Source organism: Somniosus microcephalus, unplaced genomic scaffold, assembly GCF_052327205.1.
Source record: "Somniosus microcephalus isolate GS21.2 unplaced genomic scaffold, FLI_Smic_1.0 unresolved_chr4, whole genome shotgun sequence".
NCBI lineage: Eukaryota > Metazoa > Chordata > Chondrichthyes > Squaliformes > Somniosidae > Somniosus > Somniosus microcephalus.
In genome coordinates, this window is record NW_028225182.1 from 1328562 (window position 1) to 1350445 (window position 21884).

Sequence of the window (21884 nt, forward strand, 5' to 3'; positions counted from 1 at the left end):
TGCCGAAACCCGGGATCGAACCAGGGACCATTTAGATCTTCAGTCTAACGCTCTCCCAACTGAGCTATTTCGGCTTCACATCAAACGCAGTATTCTGTCGTTCTTTTGGAGGATTTTCTATCCCCGGGTGGAATTGCCCCTCTCGCTCATTCCTCACTTCGGGCAATGTGACCCGACCAGATCTCGGAGCTCAGGTTGTGTTAATGTAAAGCTGCAGTGTTGACAAAGATACAAAGCTGACACAGCACGGGGGACCTCACCGTGTTGGACACAGCGTGAAATGCAATGAAATGTTCAAATAAAGTTACAGAGCACAACACATGTGTAAAATTCCCTGTTCTTTTCTCCACACTGATGGGTTGTGAAGGGAGAGACGGGCCGAAGTCTCACTGAGCCGCACTGATCACGAGCCAAATCAAGTTCTCTCCACGGATGTTGCCTGACCTGCTGAGTTTTTCCAGCATTTTCTGTAGTTGTGGTGAATGGCTGTTATATCGGAATGGGCAGATGTATACAGTGGAGTTCGCTTTGGTTCAGAACCCGGGCCACTGCCGATTTTGCAATACATTAACGACATGGACATGGGGGTATATGACAGGGTGTAGACAAAGTAAATACAGAGAAACGGATTCCAAGGGCTGACGGTTCAGTAACCAGAGAGCACTGATTTAAGTTGATTTTGAAAAGAGCCAGAGGCGACATGAGGAATTATTTTACGCAACGAGTATTTAGGATTTGGAATGCATTACCTGATCGGATTGAGGTTATAGATTAAATAGTAGCCTTGCAGGGCTTTATCAATACTGGGCCCACTCACAGTACCTGCTTTCAAGGCACCATCATCTCATGCAACATGATTCGGTAATGGCAAATTTCATCAAATACTCTGTGGAATTTTCACGTAAATTCAGAATCAAAATACGACAATAAAATATCTAGGCTTTTCGGCATTTGAAAGCCGGACCTCTCACAAATTCCCGCCCGAAAGCGAGATTCACACCACGACAGCAGAGCAAGGTAATCGATCTGCCATCTGCTCCATCACCCGCAGGGAGTGAGATACCATCAGATGCACCGATTAACTGTCGACACTGATACGGGGCTGATTTCAATAACCTGCTGCCCCGGCACAATTACACACATCGGACCAAGAGAATTATCAGCAGTTCTGAAACCGCGAGATTGGGGGATGTTTGAGGTGCTATGAAAGCAAGGAGGTTGAAACCATCAGGATCGTACCGGGTTTAGTCACCCGGATGGGGCAGAGTTTGGAATTCTATGATTATCAGCAGAGAGTTGATCAACTGTATTTGAGATCGCCATTGGAGCAGAGAAGGTTGGGAGGAGCTCAAATAAGAAATATAAAGAATTCTTACTTTCATATAACCCCTTTCACGATCGTGGAAGGATCAAAAATGCTTTGCAGCCAAATTGCACAAAGCAAGGTTTTTCAAACAGCAATGTGATCCTGATCAGACAATCTATTTCAGTGATGTTGCTTGAGGAATGCACATTGGCCAGGACACCGGGCAGTACTCAGCTAATCCAGAGATTTTTACCTTTGAGGTCCTGGTTTTATAATGTGTCACCGAACTCCCTCAGCAGAAGACATTCCTAATTCTTCCTATCTCGATTGTTCCTACGATAACTGGGTCCTCCCGTTCATGCTCCAAGTATTCTCCAGCCGCAAAGATATGTCCTTAACACTGGCACCAGGCAAGCTTCACGGCCTTCCAGACTCCCAGTCGGAGCTGTAGCGAACATCATCTATGCACATGACTATACTATACCCCACCACTACCATATTCCTTTCCTCGCCACCCATCTTGAATGGCCTCTTGTACGAGTGTAACGTGGTCAATTTGACCCTTCTCCCTAAAGTCTTCGTTCTCAGCCACTCCAGGAGCAAGTATCTCGTACCTGTTGGACAAAGGAAAATGCCGAGGCTCCTCGACGTCTGCAACTGAGGCCCTTGTACCTGCCTGACTCGCTTTCACATCATCCCGTCTCTGACCACTAATCCAATCTTAACCAGTACCTGACCTAAGCAGTGTGACGGCCTCCTGGGTCAAAATGTATAGGTAATTCCTTACCTTTCTTATGCATCGCAATGCCTGTACCACGGAGACCAGCTTAACAACTTGAGTTGAAGTTCCTCGAGATGCAGACACGCACTGTAGATATGGTTGTCTCGAATCAAGCTGCTCTGCAGAAACTCTCACATGTAGCAGAGGCGACACACCTTCCACACTGCCGTCTCCATCTAACATTGTTCTATATATTTAATTATTTAAATGATTTAGGTAAATAATTTATTTGATTCATTTTTAGTTTTTAAAACTAATTAATTTATCGAGTTTAATATATTAACTTAATAAAGTATTAGCAAGTTAGACGTTCCTAGTTCCTCTATTAAAATACTCCCCTAGCTTACAGTGGCTCGGTAGTACAACTACTGACAGAGCTGGCCGTGTCCGGTAGGACGTAGCTCCAGGAATGGGCCTGCGGCAGCTGCTGAATTATCAAACAACAGGGGAGAAAAACGAGTTCACCATGTCCTCACCAATCCACCTCTCACAGATGCATCTGAGCAGTACAGCATTGTTAGGTGTGACCACTGCACATTCCTGGTGGAGAAAAAGTCCAGTTATGACACTAATAAAACCCTCCATCGTGTTGTGTGGCACTAACACCGTGCTAATTGGGATAGGTTCAGAATATAGCGTTTCAAAACTGGGCGTCCATGAGGTGTTGTGCGCCGTTAGCAGCAGCAGAATTGTATTCAACTGCAATCCGTAACCTCATGGCCGGCATATTCCTCACTCTACCATTACAATCAAGCGAGGTGACCAACGCTGGTTCAATTAGCAGCGTAGAAGAGCATGCAAGGACCAGCACAATGTATACATAAAAATGAGGTGCCAACCTGGTGAACCTACAACACAGGACTACATGAATGCTGAACAGCGGAAGCTGCATGCCATAGACAGACCTGAGCGATCCCACAATCAATTTAACACATCAAAGCTCTGCAGTCCTGTCACATTCAGTCATCAATGGTTGTGGACAATTTTACAACGAACAGGAGGTGGAAGCTCCATGAACAGCCCCAGCCTCAATGATGGGCGGAGTCCAGCACCTCAGTGAATACGACAAGGCTGAAGCGTTTGCCACCAATTCAGCGAGAAGCGCCGAGTGGATGGTCCATCTCGGCCTCCTCCTGTTATCCCCAGCATCACAGAAGACAGTCCACTCACATTCACCAACAATGTCTTTCGGATGAGACGCAGAACCAAGACCCCATCTGCTCCTTGAGGTGGATGTAAAATATCCCATGGTGCTACTTCGCAGAAGACCAGGGGAGTTATCCCCGGTGTTCTGGCCAAAATGTATCACTCAATCAACAACAACAAAACAGATTATCTGGTCATGATCACACTGCTCTTTGTGGGATCTTGCTGTGCGCAACACTGATTACACTGCAAAAGTACTTCATTGGCTTTAAAGCGCCTTGAGATATCCGGTGGTCGTGAATGGTGCTTTATAAATGCAAGTCTTTCAAGTCTTCTTATAAGTGATGGAAGGTGCCTTTGAAAGTGCTATTAAGCAACAGTTATTCACAAAATTTTATGCTCACATTGGGTTCCGTCAGGACCACGCAGCTTCAGGCCTCATTACATTCTTGGTAGAACCTAGGACAAAAGAGCTGAATTCCAGAGATATGGTGAGTGTGACTGGCCTTGATATCAATGCAGCATTTGACCGTGTGTGGCATAAAGGAGCCCGAGTAAAATTGAATTCAGTGGGAAGTAATTGGCTGGTGTCGGACCCAGCACAAAGGAAGATGTTAGTGGTTGTTGGAGGCCAATTACCTCAGCCCCAGTTCATCGCTGCAGGTGTACCTCAGGGCAGTGTTCTAGGATGAACCATCTCCAGCTGTTTCATGAATTACTTTCCCTCCATCATAAGGTCAGAAGGGTGGATGTTCAGTTCCATTCGGTACTCCTCAGATAATGAAGCTGTCCGTGCCAGCATGCAGTAAAACCTTCGCAGTAATCAGGCTTCAGTTGCTAAGTGACAAGTAACATTCACGCCACACAAGCGACAGGAAAGATCATCTACAGAATAAATGTCGAAACACATCTCTGATATTCGATGGCATTACCATCGTCGAATCGCCCACCATCAACTCTCCAGGGGTCACCATTAACCAGAAACTTAACTGGAACAGCGATATTAGTACTTTAGCTACAAGAGCAGGTCAGATTCTGGGTAATCTGCAGCGAGTGACTCATTTCCTCACTCTTCAAATGGTTTCCACCACCTACAAGGCACACGTCAGGAGTGTGATGGAATAATCTCTACTTGCCTGGATGAGTGCAGCTCCAAGAACACTCAAGAAGCTCGACACCATTCAGGACAAAGCAACTCACTTCATTGGCATCTCCACCACTTTACACATTCCCTCCCTCCACCACCAGTGCACCGTGGCTGCAGTGTGTACCATCTACAAGATATACTGCAGCAACTCCCAAACCCACGACCTCTGCCACCGAGAAGGATAAAGGCAGCAGGCGTATAGGAGCATCAACTAATCATCAACCTGCTATCGGGAGATGTCTCAAGGTCCAAGATGTTATCCTAGCTGGAGGAAGCAGCTGGAAAAAGTCATGCTTTAATAATACTAGTTTAATTGGTCCAGTTTTTAATTTCATCTTAGATCGTTACCTTAATACTTCTCCCCCATATTTATGTTAGTTCTCCCGGGTTCCACTGCTCCTTCCTCTGAGTCCTGGTTTAGAAGTCACTGGCAGGAAGAACAGGGATGCTGAAAGGACCAGGACAGGTTGCACTTCTGAGCTCGTTTATGGCATTCTGGGAAATTATTTTCTGAACAGTAAATCTATCTCATTTACTTTCCACAGTCTGTTATTGTAAAGCGGGTATCAACCCATTTAACACACCTAGTATTAACCCATTTAACACTCCTGGTATTAACCCATTTAACACACCGGGTATAAACCCATTTAACACACCTGGTATCAACCCATTTAACACACCTGGTATCAACCCATTTAACACACCGAGTATCAACCCATTTAACACACTGGGTATCAACCAATTTCACACACCTGGTATCAACCCATTTAACACTCCTGGTATTAACCCATTTAACACACTGGGTATTAACCGATTTAACACAACGGACATTAACCCAGTTAACACACTGGACATTAACCCATTTAACACATCGGGTATCAACCCATTTAACACGCCGGGTAGTAACCCATTTCACACATCGGTTATTAACCCATTTAACACACCGGACATTAACCCATTTAACACACCTGATATTAACCCATTTAACACATCGTGTATTAACCCATTTAACACACCAGGTATTAACCCATTCAAATCACCGGGTATTAAACATTTCACACACCGGGTATTACCCCATTCAACACACCGGGTATGTAGCTATTCAACACAGGCAGGAAAAATAACAGGCAGTCTCAAGTCTTGCTGGACTACTGATGCCAACACCAATATTTAAGATTCGGCACAAATAACAACAGAGATGGTGGAATGAGTTTATTCTGGAGAGTTTTTGTTAATGATAATTTAAAAAGATGTCATGATAATGAGTTAACAGTAGTTTAATGAATACACAGACATTATATACATTTTACAGAGAGTATGACGCTTATTTAAATTTGCAAACTCTAGCCAACTCGGGTCTGCTGCAAGTGTCTACTGCTGTTCAGTTAGTCACTTCCTTAAGAGATCCGGTAACTTGCTTTTTCAGGAGGAGAACTCCAAGTGGTTTTCTATTACTGCTGTAGCAGGAGCGGGAAATGTGCAGTAATGTGACTAGGGAATGTGCTTTAACATTATCCAGGAGTGTGCAGCATCGGAATCGGGGAGTATACGGAATTGGGAATGGGGAAACACAGTAACGGTAACCCTGAATGTGCTGTACGGAACACTCTAGTTTCCCATACCGGGACCAAGGAGTGTGCTGCACAGGAACCCAGTTGTTAAGCAATGTCGGCCCGTTTTATCCAATCAGAGGATTCCTGCATGCGGCCTTACCTGAGGGCTCCGGAGGTCTGGACAGTTCTGCTCCTGAGCCTCTGCTCTACGAAATGCACAGGGCCCAGGGATCCCAGTGGCGCAAGTGGTCCGCAAGCATCCCTGGGATCACATGCGCCATGGGGAACCAATGAAAGAAGGGAATCCCCTTCATATGTTTGACAGGTCGCTCAGCTTAGACCTGTCAAAATTATGAATGGGCATCAATGAAAAAATATATCAAAACAATAAATATATTTATTTTAAATCACGTTTTTAAAATTATTTAAAATTACATTAAATTAAATATTTTAAACAAAAATGTAATTATTTCGAAAAAAATTAAACATTTTACGGGGCTAAAATAAACTTACCTTTTTTAAAGGTATTTTAAATGATAAATGAGTGAAAAAAAATATTTTTACTTTTTTAGACTCTTTGCTGGTAAAAGCAGGCCTTACGCCTCCTTTTACCAGGCAAAATATTTTAAAGAGATTTCAGCGGGCGGAGACATTGCAGAAAGCGGAACTCTCTGCCCGCAGAGGCCCTTCTCTTGTGCAGGTGCATGATCTGCCGAGAGGATGCTTGACAGATCGGAAGGGCCGGTTTTCAGGGCAAGAGCTTCACATGCGTGAATCTGGCACTTATGAGGTCCCGACGGGTGTGTACACAGCTCGTACACACACGTAGGGAATCGGAAAATGTGGGTCGTTATTCCCATCTAATTTGGCAAGAACTCTATATGTGGACGAAATTATCACTGGGCAAAATGTCATTTATTTCAGGTCACATTCTGTTTCATTCAACAACAGGTAAAACATACATAACACTGAATGGGATGCAATATGTTCGCTTTAATCAGAACGGCATCTGCCCAGAAATGTACAAAATGAATAACAGGCTTAGACGAACGCATGGGGTTGACTGGAATTTAATATAGATTGATCCCTTTTCAATATCTTTCCCAGTGACGAGACAGAGATTAATATATATCGCAACCATCCTGCTGCCTTAAATTTTTCAGAACTTTATTTTTAAAACAAGTCTTCCTTTACAGACTAACACAGATCGGATAAAGGATAACTCTAAGGATCTAACCACGGCCTGAATGTCGGGAAATTTCACACGATTTGTCTATATTTTGGAATCAGTCACAACAAGGACTCATTCCCAAAACACCCTTGTACTGCGACCTCAGCATGAGACTGAGTGAAGCAGCTACCCACTCCTGGGCGAGTATCTGCTAAAACCACAGCTGTAGATAGCTTGTGTCCAGGTCCTGTCCTTGCGCAAAAAGGCTACAAGGTCCCGAACTATGATATTAACTTGCGTTTTAATACTGGACCAGATTGTGAAATGTTTCAGAAAATATAAAGTCTAAAGGAACCCAGTGAAATCTACACATGATACAAAAATACAGGATACTGTTAGAAAGTGTTAGGCCTTCTCATCTATTTAATTTGTTCATCATTGCGAGGGGATATTTCACTCCTCTCCTCAGCTCCTCTCTAAATTTCCTCTGGGTCACTGCATAAATAAAAGTGTTGGTGCAGAAACTCAGTAGCTGGAGCATGAAGCCGATTTCAGGTACAAATGTGGGCAGAGGGACAGGATATCCCAAGTAATCCAACCATCTCAGTATAGAACAGACCATAAACACCACCCAAAACAGTATGAAATTCCCTGATATGACGAACAGTACAATCGTGCATTTCCTTCGGCTCTCCATCTCTGGGTCACTGGGACTCTCGCATCTGCTCCGAGCCCGGAGTCTTCTGCGGGCTCTGCTGGCCACTAACATGTGCCTGACTGTTAACGCATTGAACAGTAGAATCAAAAGAAATGGAATGAATGGCGTTAAGATATAATTCATTAATTCAACCACGGCCCAGGCCAGTGAACGTGATACAACAAGGGTAACGCGGCAAAACCGGGGAGTGTTAGAAAGCCAATACTGACTTGTATTTAGAAAATACCAGAAAATGTTCTTCAAACAGCCTAGAACCACAGCCGCCATTTTCTCGGTGCAATAATTAGATTTCACCTTCTGACAACAAATGGCCACGAATCGATCAAAAGTGAAAGTGACTGTGAACCAGACAGAACAGTCTGTGGCGGGATAAAGCAGGACGGCGTGAATATTATACACTCTAGCCTCCCTCAAAAACAAAAATTCTTTCCGATAAACAATAGGAATCTGCCTCAGTATCAGATCGATGATCATGACCAGTAGATCTGCCGCTGCCATGGCCACCAGGTAGTGAGTGATACATTTGGAGAGTCCACACTTTCCCCGAGACAGGATCGCAATCGTCACCACGTTAACTGTGTGCAGCAATAAAATACGATAATCATTCACAAGACACGGGGCATTAACAGTAGTTTTTCGTGTTTGCATGGAAGTAACAGTCCGTTATATAACAGGGACATTAACGTTCTTCACAATTACCTGAAATGCTTCGAAAATGTGCAGCTCGGCTTTGCATCCAGTGATGGATCGTGATTATTCTACCTGTGATAGGGCATCCTGGAGATAGGGGTTGTGCTCAGCATGCCAGCGATGAATCGTCATTTAAGTGACACAACGTGATCAATTTACACAGGCTAGTAATGTATTCCCTGGAGTATATAATATTACGGGTGATCCATTTAAGATGATTATAGGATTTGATAGAGTATATAGGGGTAACCTAATATCTCTTTTGGCGGAGTCACTAAAATTAAAGCTCGGCCGTTCAAGGGTTCAAGGAAGCACTTCTTTAATCCAGGCTGAGATAGATTTTTGGATCCAAGGAGAATCAAGGAATATGGAGATCTGGAGGGAAAGTTGAGTCGAGGTCGATGATCAGCCATCATCATATAGAATGGCCGAGCAGGCTCGAGGGGCCGTATGGCCATCTCCTGCTCTTACTTCTTATTTTCTTATGTTCTTACAAGAAGGGAAGTATAAATCGGGACCTCTCTCCCCAAAAATGCTTTTCAGGTTGTGGCTCAAGTAAAATATCAAATTGAAAGTGATAGATTATTGATAGACAAGGGTGTTTAGGCATATGGAACCAAGGCTGGTCGATGGAGCGAAGCTAAAACTCATCCAGTATCTATTTGAATGGCTCGAGAGGATGAAGAGTCTGCATCGCATTTGTTAAACAAACCAAGGTTAAAAACAGAAACTAGAGTTTAGTATATATACAAATGCATCCAATTGGGAATTGGGAGCCTCACTTGCAACAGTTGGGACATTTTGAAAGTTGCATTGCAGTGTGTGTGTGAGTTTGTTGTAGTGGTGTTATATTTGAACTAAATGTACTGAGGTGGGGTGATGCGAAAAAGGGCATGGGAGTAAGAGGAGTGGGTGATTAGTAGGAGCACTCTGAATGGAACAGGTAGCTAGCGACACCCACTCTTTGCTCATGCAATTACTGTGGTCAATTTTGTTCAAACCATTGAGCGCTTGAGTATAATTTCAGAAATCAAACCTTCCCATTCAATGCTTGTAATGTATTTCTTCCACTTTTCTGCTACTGGCCTGACATATTAAATACAGTATCCCTGCTTGTTTTGGATGTGAGACGTGAGGCACAGTCAGATCCTCTGCTCCTGGATTACCAATGGTCAATCATTGGTTCAGACGAGTTACAGTCACACTACGCTCCATGCTCGGTAATTGTATATGCAGAGTCACTAAATCTACAAAGGCAAAAAATTAACATTTAGTGTAGTTCATGGTAGGTTTTGGAATTGAATTACATGTAACATTTGTAACAATGCTCATTTCTTGTAAATTGAGGCATAATATGAATGATAATATAACACACCATCTTGAGATTTCAGCAAAGAGCTTAATTCTAGACAAATAATGTTAATCTTGTTCTCTCCCTCAGATGCTGTGAAATCAGTCGATTTGCAATTAATGAACAGAGCATGACACAATCATTGATCGAGTGGGTTCAATCGCAAAACATTCCCCTTTCAAACATTGTGGATACAAATGAGAGATACGATGAACAGTACCAAAATGGCAAGTGTCCTACACAGAGATATGAAGAACTTTACCACGGATGCATGGGATTAATTAATAATGCTAATTAATTACTCAAATTAAATCATTAAATGAGTTGAGTAATAATAAACAGTAAATCAATCTTACTATTCTATCGTAACATTTCAGAAACTGTGACACTGACATAGAGCAGGTAACGTTGGAAAGTGAGACAGCTGAATCATATTGGATCATCGATGCATTTGTGATTTATCTGTTAGGATTGATTTGTACAACGAAATAAATGAAAGTATCCTGCAGAATCCGAAGACTGTGTGAGGTCATAAAGCAATTTATCATCTGACATTCTGACTCAGTATTTACAGCAAGGAAAGAAAATAATCGCGGGACATGTCTCCTGCTGTAGACTGAAAAACAATGGGGTCTTAAAGCGATTGGCTGAAATGTAACTATTGTGACAAGTTAGGACGCACCAGTCATTGCATTGAACCAGTGATTGCGAGTTCACATCAGTGGAGCCCGTGCCATTATAAAACACAAACACCAGAGAAAAATAGAAAGATGAAAATAAAGCAATAAAGAAGAAAGAGAGAAAGAGAGTAATAATGTATAAAGAAAGGGAAAAATAGAGGAAAAGTACCAAAAAACGAAGAAAGGAAGAAGGAAAAGAAAGAAAATAAGAGAGAAAGGAAGAAAGAGTGAAAGAGAAAGAGAGAAATGAAGAAAAAAATAAAAAGGAAGAAAGAAAGGAAGGAAAGAAGAAATAAATTAAGAAAGAGAGAAAGAAAGAAAGAAAGAAAGAAAGAAAGAAAGAAAGAAAGAAAGAAAGAAGGAAATGAAGAAAGAAATGCAGGAAGGAAAGGAGAAAGAATGAAAGAAATTAAGAAAGAAGAGAGAGAAAGAGTGATAGAATGTAATAAAGGAAGGAATAAAGAATGAAAAGAAAGCAAGACATAAGAAAGGATAGAAGAAATAAAAATAAATTAAATAAGAAGAAAGAGAAAGAACAAAAGAATGAAATAAAGAATGGAAGAAAGAAAGAAAGACAGAAAGAAAAAAGAAAGAAAGGTTAAAAGAAAGAAACAAAGAAATTAAGTAAGGAGGAGAGAAATAGTGAAAGAATTAAATAAAGAACGGAATAAGGTAAGAGTGAAAGACAGAAAGAATGAAAAAATGAAAGAACCAAACAAAAAAATGAAATTAAGTGAGATGAAAGGTAAAGAGCAAATGAATGAAATAAAGAACAGAATAAGGACAGAAAGAAAGAAAGAAAGAAAGAAAGAAAGAAGGAAGGAAATAGTTTGCGAGCATTGTTAAAGTTTCTTCACCACAATAAAAGGAACCTGGGTCAGCATTAAACACACAGCATCAACACAGCTGGAAATCTACAACAGAAGGAAAGATGGGAAAAAGTGAAGGAAAGGAAAGAAAGGAAGAAAGAGTGAATGAAATAAGAAAGAAAGAACACAAGAAAATAAGGAAGAAAGCAAAAAGGAAAGAGAGTTAGAAAGAAAGAAAGAAATAAGGAAGGAAGCAATGAAGGAAGGGAGGAATTAAGTATGAAAGAAAAAATAAAGAGAGAAAACAGAAAGAAAAGGAAGAAATAAAGAATGAAGGAAAAATTTGGTGAAAATTGCAAGATTTTCTTTGACAACAATAAAAGAAACGTGAGTCAACATTAAACACACAACATAAAGAAAGTTGGAAATCTATAAAAGGAAAGAATGGAAAAAGTAAAAGAAAGGAAGAGTGAAAGAAAGAAAGAAAGAAAGAAAGTTGGAAAGAAAGACAGAAAGAAGGAAAGAAAGAAAGAATGAATGAAAGTTGGAAAGAAAGAAGAGTTCTCATTTCTATCGGATCTTTCACAACCTCCGGACGTCCAATAGTGCTATACTGCCTGAGCAGTAATTTGAAGTGTAGTTACTGCTGTCATATAAGGAAAGTAATAAAACAAAGAGCTGCCCACACAGAATAAGATGTCACATACTTTTATTCTCCAGTTCCTGAAGTACCTGACCCAGGTAGTAACTTACCTGGGACACCGACTGCAGCCAGGAAGGGGTAATAAATCATTTGTATCTCATTAATCACCCACAGAATCTTGAGCTTGATTAGAAAACCAAGAGACATTTTATCCCTTTCTGTTAGATTCGATGATTCGATGGTTGGTTGTGATGCTGGGAGCGATTCTCCAATTGACACGTTGAAAAAAAAGCCCCTTATTTATTGAAGAGAAATTCCATCCAGTCAGAAAGTCGGCTCCCCTGCTGATTGGGTTTAATTGCAGTCATTGAACAAACAGATGACGCCAGCAAATTTCAGAACAAGAATGTTAACAAGAAGAGCGGAATTCCCAATCCATTCAAACCCATAAGGTCAGGAGACAGGCTGCACATTCATATATTCATACAAGTCTTAGAATTCTAACAAGAACTTCCATAGATGCCTTTCCTTAGTAAAGCTACAAGGAAAGACCGGGATGTCCCAGTGTCAAACAAAAAAACACAATTGCGCCTTTTTAGAGGTAAAAACTAACAAAGAACATTAGCACAAAGCTAAACAAAGGAAACTTATGAACTTAAATAATAATGTTAATCCTAGTGTGCAGCACACCCTCCAGTCCCTGCGCTGCAGTTTCCACAGATGCTGCCTGACCTGTTGACTGTTTACTGCATGTTCTCCCCTTATTTCAGATTTCCAGCACTGCAGCATTCTCCTTCTGTTCTAAGAATTTATAAAACATAGCCTGAGCATTTATTCTGGGCCCCATCTAACATAAAATCCATTCACCGCAGAACATATCTATTCCAGTTGATGACATCCATCACAATGGCCCTGAAATTAGGATCGGGAGCTTGCCGCGCCTGCAGGCCCCCGATGTGCACTTACCCGGCGCGCTGACATTTCAATCCTGGCCCGCATTGCATTTCCTCTCACTGACCCGCTGTGCGTGCGTGACCCAGCGGCGTACTTAGTGCGATGAGCCGGCTGGGATCACGTGAGCACAGGACAACCAATGGGAGGTTGCAAAATTTCATTCATGAGTTTGAAAGTAAGAGCTGTCAAACTCATGAAAACTCCTGGCCCCAAAACACTACTTAAACTTGAAAGAAAATTTAAAAAAAGCATTGCACTACTTAAATGAACCATAAATAACTGTAAAAAAACTATTTTAAACAATAATTTTAAAATTTGAAAAAAATTATTATATAAAAAATCGGGGCTAAAACTAAACTTACCTTACTGTAAATTCTTTAAAAATATTAAACCTGTGGAAATTTTTTTAATAAATTGTATTAATAGACCACTTACCTGTAAAACTAAGAACTTACGTGTGGATTTTCAATGTGTAAAAACCGGAGGTTTTACACTTGCGCAACTCTCTAAAAATAAAGGAAATCCAAGCCTGTGTAGTCGCACGTGTTCAGCCTCTTAACCCCTTGGGTCAGAGGAGAGGAAATGCTGGTTTTCCCTGCATGCGCTGTGCATGCTGAAAACTGGCAATTCCTCCGGGCACACACGTGAGTACCCCGTCCGTACTCACGTGTTGAGAGAGGAATTACTGGGCCAATATGTATGTTGTGCAGAAAGAAAGAAAAATAGTTATAAAGAAAGAAAAATAAATGTAAGAAAGCAAGAAAGAAAGACAGAAACTGTACTCACTGTTGTAATGTAGGCAACTTTGGAACAAGCACTGACCAGATTTAAATACAGAAATGCTAGAGATCGTTTATTATTGATTGATATAAGATGTAATATTTTTGATTAATTAACAGGGAGAGGGATTTGAGACCAGCTGATCAAGCGTTTGTTCTCCACCATATTACCGCCACATTTTAGTGCTTTTTTGATATTGGACGGAGATTATCTGAACAAGCGTGCCACCCACACCTTCAGCAACTTCCGACCTGGTGATATGGTTTAGCTGCAAAAGCGGCACTCTGCCACTCACTCCGTCTACTCACTGATGCCCTGTGTTTTACCCTCTTCTTACCATGAAAGACCAACAGTCGCCTTTCAGTTCTGCTCGTGCAATTGTCTCTTTGGCCTGTGGGGTATCAATTAGTTCACCAAATATATAACCACAACTTGACCCCTTCACTGAGCAGTGGGTTTTACAGTACAGTACAGGTCAATTCAATATACCTTCAGCATTCTGACGCGCCTAATGCTAGTTCCTTTACTCGGTGTTCATCTCAATCATCTGCAGCTATTCACCCACTGAACCTAAAAGCACCTACTGTTCCAGTACATCTCCATCTCACTAACCAACATTGATTCACCTATAGACCCTCGTACTGCACTTCGCACTACTCCCTCGATTTCACTGACCAACATTTTTTTGCCTGTTGTGGCCAGTACTGCCCTTTACACTACCCCTCCATCTTAATGACCAGCATTAATTCACCTATTTTGCCCACCCTCGCTCTAACTCACTGACCAGCATTGACTCATCCACTGAGCCTCATACCTGCAGTTCCACTGCCCGATCTATCTCAGTAACCTACACTGACTCGCCAATTGAGCCTGTAATATCGGTACCACTAACCCCATCTCACTGACCTGTAATGAGTCAATTGTTTAACCTTGTACCATTCAGCCCTCTATCCCCTCCTTCCCACTGACCAGCACTAAGTTGCCTGTTGAGCTCAGCATTACCCTTTTAACTGGCCATCTATCACATTGAAGCGCACCTGTTGATTCTAATTCGGCCCATGCACTTGCCACGCCATCTCACTGACCAGCACTGAATCACCACTACCATATAATATTAACCATTGCATTGTGGGACTGACTAATCTGTGCAAACGGCCATGATACGATATTAATTCTAGGAATTAATATTTCATCAGCAAAAATACCTTATTTTTTATATATCACATTTAATGGAGAAAACGCTCTCTCGATGCTTCCACCAGACAAGAGGGACACCTCATAGCAAAGAAGGAGGAAATAAGAGAACTGACCATATTCTCAGTCAAAGTGGGTGGTTTGTTAAGCAATGTATTGAACGGTCAGAGGGAGGGGCCAAGAGTACTTTTAAGCCCTAGGCTCTACAAATCGCTCCGTAAACCTCCGAATCTCTACCACTCTCTCCTCATAAAACGCCCCTTAAATTCTAACTTTTGACCAAGCTTTTAGTCTTGTGTCCTACTATCTCTTTATGTTACTGGGTGTCAAATTCTGTGTGATTCCGTTCCTGTGAAGCGCCTTGTGACATTGTTCCACGTTTATGGTGCTATGTAAATACAAGTTGTTGCTGCTGTTGTTGTTAATGAGAGAATTTCATACGTGAATCCCAGATAGCTGAAAGGAAAGGGAGTGGACAGCAGACGGGTAGTATAGAATGGGAAATTTATGGGGAAAGTTGCAGCACCTGAATAGTCTATAGGGCAATGATGGAGATAAATACAATAATATGAATTATAAATTTGAGACGTTTGCATACCAGAATACAGTTTAGTAATGACGGAGGTGCTAGGCAGTGTGCCTTGGTCTGTGCTATGATATGCGTTGCAGATATAAGAATGCTCTTAATTTCATGGATGGTAGATGATGGGGGGCCGCCTGGAAGATTATTGGAAGTCTTGAGATCGGAGATGAAAAGACACGGATGAGTTTTTCAGTGGTGGTTGGGATGTGGTCAAAATTAAGGCGGGAGATGTGCCAGTGGTAGGTATGGAATTGTTTTCTGATTAAGCTGGTGGTACGACACCGAGTTGGAATGGGGTCAAAGAGCGGTAGGCAGATGGGAGAAATTTAAGAGAGGCCGATGTTCAGGGGTAGAGTGTAGATGCGGCAGTCTTGCATTGGTGGGTAATCACTGATAATGAGAAAAGGGATGCAGAACTGGCAGCTGAATGGATTGTCTTTAGCTCAATGACTTAGAAACCCGTGAGCTCCTCGCATTGCTTAAAAATATAACGATGTTCATTGAACGATGTGCACTTCACTGAACCGTGCTCTGTAAGAGCCACCTTATCTAGAAGTCACTGATCTCAATAAGCATTTATCATTCTGGAGGTTGCACCTAAATATATCTTATTGTGAGGCCCTGGTTATCTCGGAGACTCGGCAGAATGTGTTATGCTACAGACAGAGGCTGTTACACAGGAACACTTTCCCAATAAATACTGAACATGTAAGCTGGCAATTCTAATAAACTATGGACAGCAAAATATATAGGCTGTTGATCCCAGTAAATCCCGAAAAACTCAATAATATAGCTGGTAATCCAAGTGAACCCTGATAACCCCAGATATAACGGCTGTAGTTTGCAGTAAATTACGATAAACCCATATATATATAGGCAGTTGGTCACAATAAACCCTCCTAATCACAGATATATTGGCTGTCGACCCAGTAATCCGTCATAACCTCAGAAATATAAGCTGGCGATCCCCAATAAACCTGTTAGGAACACAGGAGCATAGCAACATAGGAACAGTAGTAGTAGCCATTCAGCCCCTCGTGCCATTCAAGGTGATCACGGCTGATCTATTACCTAACTCCATTTACCGGGCTTTGCCCCATGTCCCTTGATTACTTTGGGTAACATAAATCTATCAATATCAGATTTAAAATTAACAATTGACCCAGCGTCAAATGATTTTTGCGCAAGAGAGTTATGTGGGATACATGATTGAGTTTTTTGCTGAGATAACAGAGAGGGTGGGTGAGGGCAGTGATTGTGTTATTGTGAATATTGACTTTAAAATGTCGTTTGATAATGCTCCATATATTAGGCATCTGAGTAAATTTGAAACCCATGCAATAAAAGGGGGAGTAGCAGCATGGATATAAAGGGGGGCAAAGGGATAGAAAACAGCGATTTGTCGTGAATGGCTGTTATTGCAGAATGTATAGAGGTGTAAATTGGTGTTCCCTAGGGTTCACTACTCGGACCACTGCTGTGCTTGGCATACATTAACGACATGGATTTGGGGGTATAGGCAAAATTTTGAAATTTGCAGAGGATACGAAACATGTAACAGTGAGGAAGAGAGTAAGAGACTGCAATTCGTGGTGGTTGAAGTTCAATCATCACAGCCCAGGACATCGCTGCAGGATTTCCTCATGGCAGTGTCCCAGGCCCATACATATTCAGCTGCTTCATCAATGACCCTCCCTTCAAGATAAGGTCAGAAATGGGGATGTTCGATGATAACTGCACAGTGTTCAGCGCAATTCACAACTTCTCAGATAAAGAAGCAGTCCAAGCCCGCATGCAACATGACCAGGGCGGCATTCAGCATTGGGCTGATATGCGACAGGTAACATTTGCGCCACAGAAGTGCGAGGCAATTACTATCTCCAACAACCGAGAGTCTAACCACCGATCCATGACAATTAACGGTATTACCATCGGCGAATTCCCCAGCATATGTATCCTGGGGGTCACCATTGAACAGAAACTTAACTGTACCAGCCACATAAATAGTGTATCAAGAAGAGAAGGTCAGAGGGTTGGTATTCTGCGGCGAGTGTCTCACCTCCTTACTCCCCAAACACTTTCCACCAACTACAAGGGACAGACAAGATGTGTGATGGAATAATCTCCACTTGCCTGGATGAGTGCAGCTCCAACAATACGCAAGAATCTAGACACCATCCAGGACAAAGCAGCTTGCTTCATTGGCACCCCATTCACCACCTTAAACATTCACTCCCTCCACCACCGGTGCACCATAGCTGCAGTGAGCACCATCTGCAAGATGCACTGCAGCAACTCGCCAAGACTTTTTCGGCAGCACCTCCCAAACCCGTGAATTCTTCCACCTAGAAGGACAAGGGCAGCAGGTGCATGGGAACAGCACCACCTCCAAGTTACCCTCCAAGTCACACACCATCCTTCATCGTCGCTGGTTTAAAATCCTGGAACTCCATCCCTAACAGCACAATGGGACTACCTTCACAACACGGACTGCAGCGGTTGAAGAAGACGGCTCGCCACCACCTTCCCAAAGGCAATTAGGAATGGAAAATAAATGCTGGCCTTTCCAGCGACGCCCACATCCCATGAACGAATTAAAAAAAAGGAGGACATAGACAGGCTGTTGTAATGGGCGGACACATTTAGATGAAATTCAACACTGAAAATTGTGAGTTGATATGATTTGGTAGGAAGAATAAGACGAGATTACAAGCTAAATTGAATAATTTTAAAAGGGTTAACGGACAGACATAACTGGGGGTGTTTGTGAACAATTCGTTGAAGATGGCAGAACAGCTTTAGAACGCTGTTAATAAACCATGTATGATCCTTGTCTATATAAATAGAAGCATAATGTCCAAATGGCATGAAGTTGTGGATAACCAATATAAAATACTAGTTTGGCAGCAGGTGGAGTATTGAGTCCTATTCTGGGCGCCGCACTTTCAGAAGGACATGAAGGATTTGAAGAGAGCACAGAAGAGATTTACTTCATTGGTTCCAGTGATGAACGATTGCCGTTACGCGGATAGACCAGAGAAGCTGGAGCTGTTCTCCTTAGAGCATAGACGGCTAAGAGGAAATTTGACAGAGGGTTTTAAAATCAAGAAAATGATTAGATGGAGTAAATAAACAGAAAAGATGAATGAATGCAAAAGACAAAGCTGAAGTGTCTGTATCCATCCTGAGAGAAGCCAGTCATCATTCAATTCGATTAATTCCAAGCGATATTAAGAAACAGTTGAGCTCATTAGTTACAGCAAATGCAATGTGCTCCGACAACACTCCGTCTGCAGCACTATAAGCTTGTGCTCCAGAAATAGCCACGCCTCGGGGAAGCTGTTCTAGTACAGCTAAAACACTGGTATCTACCCGACAAAGTGCAAAATTGCCCAGGTATATCCTGTCCACAAGAAGTGGGACAAATGTAAAGCGGACAATTACTGCCGAATCACTCCACTCTCAATCATCACCACAAGTGATGGCTGGTGTGGCTTACATACCAATTACCTGCTCCCATATTCTCAAATTGGATTCCCCCAGGACCGCTCAGCTTCAGACCTCATTACAGCCTTTGTTGCACCATCGATTAAAGAGCTCAATTCCAATGGTGAGTTGAAGGTGACTGCCCTTGATGTCATTGCATCATTTGACCGACTGTGGCATCAAGGAGCCTTCGGAAAATTGAAGTCAATGGGAATCACAGGGGCTCTCTCAACTAGCAGGATTTACACCTAGATCAAATTACGATGGTTGTGGTTGGTGGAGGCCAATCATCTCAGCTCCAGGACATCGCTGCAGGAGTACCTCAGGGCAGTGTTCTAGGCCCAAAATATTCAGCTGCTTCATCAAAGACCTTCCCTCCGTTGTAAGGTCAGAAGTTGGGATGCTCAGTTCAATTCACAACTCCTCAGATAATGAAGCAGTCTGTGCCCGCATGATGGAAATCCTGGACAGCATTCAGTCGGGCTGATAAGTGGAAAGCAACATCCGTGCCCAACAAGGGAGGGGGCGGTTCTGGACTTAGTTTTAGGGAATGAAGCTGGGCAGGTAAAAGAGCTCTTTAAGCTAACAAACCTCATTCCAACAGTTTGCCTGGCACGAAATTCAAAGGAGCAAGCAGGAAAGACTGTGTTGCTGTGCTTGCTGGCAGGAGGCTTGCTGCAGCTTCCCTGCTGGTCTACTGGTTAGGATGCGGCGCTCTCACCGCACTGATCAAGTGCCAAACTGAAATCAAGTTCCATCTTCAGCTGCAGGTATGGTGCTGAGCCCCACACAGACCTGAAAATGACTAAGCTCCATGCCCGGCCTGTGGTCTCTTCGTTCCTCACTCAGTGGGGTTCTGAGCAATACAGGAAGGGCTAATGAACATCTTAATGCTCAGGTTAAGTTTTCATGGCCCACAGACTCTCTGATTCCAGTCTTGCACACGTTGCTAAGTTTCAAATGATGCATTTTTCAAACTGGCAACGAATTGATTGATAGTCGTGCCTGTGATAAGGTAAGTGTGTTAGGGAGATGCAGTGGGCAAGAAGATTCACGGAAGACTGATAAAAACCGTGACTGTCCTGACACTGTTTAAAGTTTCAATCAGTCAGTCTTAATGATGACATAAATCAATTCCTGCTGACTTTGAAACAGCACGCATTTTACAGAAGTCAAGGAAATTCATTTTGTATCGCTGTATGAAGAGTGGTGTTGAAAGCTGAATCAGGGGCGAGCATTAATTCTGTAAGTGTGCTTTGTATGGTGGCAATTCAAACAGCCCCAAAACACACTGTTCTCTGACCAGGAATTGAACCCGGGCTGCAGCAGTGAGAACGCCGAATCCTAACCACTAGACCACCAGGGAAGCTGCAGCAAGTCTCCAGCCCCGGTGGCAAAGGTGCAATGGATGTTAATCCAAATAAATCCCCCGTGAGAATTTGTGTGCATTGGCTTCCTTATAATGTTTGTATTTTAAAGGTGCGGGAAAAGCGTAAAATTATAAAAAATTTCAGATAGTCCGCACGGGGATGGAACCTGCGACTGTGCCTTTAGTATCACCACGCTCTCACCAGCTGAGCAAACCGACCGCAATGCTCTGGTTGATCAGGCTTGAAGCCAGGCTGGAAGATTGTCTTTTAGGCTTACACTGGGTGACCGAGTTACGGCACAAACATTGAACACACCACATCGCTTAAACATTGTTAGCTGTTCGTATATACAACTGGGCAGTGTGAAAATCGAAAGTAATAGAAAGAGAGCTCTGTGGTCTAACAAACCTCATCCTAAAATGTATTATCGCACCACAGACCCTCCCTCAAACACTGACCCGGTATAAAAGCAGACGGCAGGACCCCGACTGGATTCGAACCTGCAGCGGACGGTCGGAGCCGCATCCAGCATGTCCGATGTGGTTTCACTCCCATTCCTTTGGGAAGCGTGGCATCAGGCGCATAAAATCTCTCCTGATTTCCTCGTCTTGTAGTGAAGGACACAAAAAGTAACCAGAACTTGCCGAAACCTGGGATCTTTAGATCTTCAGTCTAACGCTCGCCCAACTGAGCTATTTCCGGATCACATCAAATGCAGTATTCTGTCGTTCTTTTGGAGCATTCTCTAACCCGGGGCGGCATTGCCCCTCTCGCTCATTCCTCACTTCGGGCAATGTGACCAGACCAGATCTCGGAGCTCAGGTTGTGTTAATGTAAAGCTGGAGTGTTGATAAAGATACAAAGCTGACACAGCACGGGGGACCTCACCGTGTTGGACAAAGCGTGAAATGCAATGACATGTTCAAATAAAGCTACAGAGCACAACACATGTGTAATATTCCCTGTTCTTTACTCCACACTGATGGGTTGTGAAGGGAGAGACGGGCCGAAGTCCCACTGAGCCGCACTGATCATGAGCCAAATCAAGTTCAATCTTCAGCAGCAGGTAGGGTGCTGAGCCCCACACAGAACTGAAAATGCCCGTGGTTCGTAGTTCCTCACACAGTGGGCTACTGAGCAATACAGGAAGGGCTAATGGACATCTTAATGCTCAAGTTCTCACGGGCCATGGACTCTCTGATTCCAGTCTTGCACACATTGCTAAGTTTCAAATAGTGCATTTTTCATACTGGCAATGAATTGATTGATAGCCGTGCCTGTGATAAGGTAAGTTTGTTAGGGAGATGCAGTACATAAGAAGATACACGGAAGACTGATAAAAACCTTGACTGCCCTGAAACTGTGAGCTGCAGTTAAATGTTGGCAACATTTAAAGTCAGCCAGTCTAAAAGTTGACAGAAACCAATTCCTGCTGACTTTGAGAAAGTTGAATCAGGGGCGAGCATTGCTCTGTAAGGGTGCGTTGTATGGTAGCAATTCAAACAGCCCCAAATGCACTGTT

General features: G+C 42.8%; 1 non-coding gene across 1 annotated transcript; it reads right to left on the reverse strand.

Moving 5' to 3' along the window:
* On the reverse strand, window positions 1-74 carry trnaf-gaa (transfer RNA phenylalanine (anticodon GAA)). The gene has a single exon. It is a non-coding gene; the product is annotated as a tRNA-Phe (tRNA).
* Between the last annotated feature and the right edge of the window lie 21810 nt (window positions 75-21884).